Here is a 1,227-nt window from a genome sequence, read left to right as displayed (position 1 = left end):
GACGACCTTGGAATTTTGATAGGAATTCCATTGAGTCTGCAGGTATGAACTTTTTTTTAAGTTCCAGGGCACATGTACAGGACCCGCAGATTTGTTACATAGGAAGGCATATGCCATGGTGGTTTGCTGCACCTATCAATCTATTACCTAGGTATTAAGCCCAGCATGCATTAGCTCTTTTCCCTAATGCTCTCCCTCCCTTCATCCTCCGCCCTCCCCTGACAGGCCCCAGTGTGTGTTGTTCTCCTCCCTGTGTCCATGTGTTCTCATTGTAATATGAACATTTTAACAATGTTAATTCTTGCAGACCATGAACATAAGCTACCTTCCTATTTATATGGGTCTTGTTCAATTTCATTCATCAATGTTGTAAAGATTTTAGTGCAGAGATATTCAACCTCCTTGGTTAAATTTAATTCTAAGTAATTTTGTAGCTATTGTAAGTGTAATTTTTCTTTTGATTTCTTTCAGGATAGTTTGTTTTTAGTACATAGAGATGCTACCGATTTTTGCATGTTGATTTTGTATCCTGCAGCTCTACTAAATTCTTGGATCAGTTCTAAAAGTTGTTGGGTTGAGTCTTTAGGGATTTTTATATATAAAATCATGTCAGCAAACAGAGACAATATCACTTTTTATCTGATTTGGGTGCTTTTGTGTATTTTTATTACCTAATTGCTGTGTCTAGGACTTCTATTACTATGCTGAATAGAAGGAGTGAGAGCATATACTTTTGAGCAAGGATTCTTCCGTCCTCCTCCTTCAGAAAGGACAGTTCTAATTGCACTCTGGCTGAACTCCTAGCACTTCTCACACACGTGTGTGCTCAGCCTTCAGTCAGCCTCATTGAAAAGGGTCCAACTGAGGAAGGCACCAGGTGTATTTGCTGCTAAGTCCTGGCCACAGACAGTGGATGACAGATGATTATTTAAATAAAGATTAGCTTTCCTTTCAAAGTTGAAGTGCTAACCCACCCACTGTCCCTAAGGCTTCAGGGCAGGACCATGGAAAGAGGAGGAGGAAGGTTCTGAGAACTAGACAAGGGGCACTGAGGAGGCAGAAATGAATCAAGGGCTGTTTCCAGGGAGATGTGGAGGAGACTGTTAGAAAATAGTAACAAAAAAAGGGAAGCCCAAGCAGAGAATTGTTTGGTAGAAAGAACACCCACGACCCAGGGTCAGTGGAGGAGTTATGTTTTCTTCCCCTATTTCCCTGCATTTCTGCACT

Source organism: Nomascus leucogenys, chromosome 10 (assembly GCF_006542625.1).
Source record: "Nomascus leucogenys isolate Asia chromosome 10, Asia_NLE_v1, whole genome shotgun sequence".
NCBI lineage: Eukaryota > Metazoa > Chordata > Mammalia > Primates > Hylobatidae > Nomascus > Nomascus leucogenys.
This window is presented reverse-complemented; position numbering follows the sequence as displayed.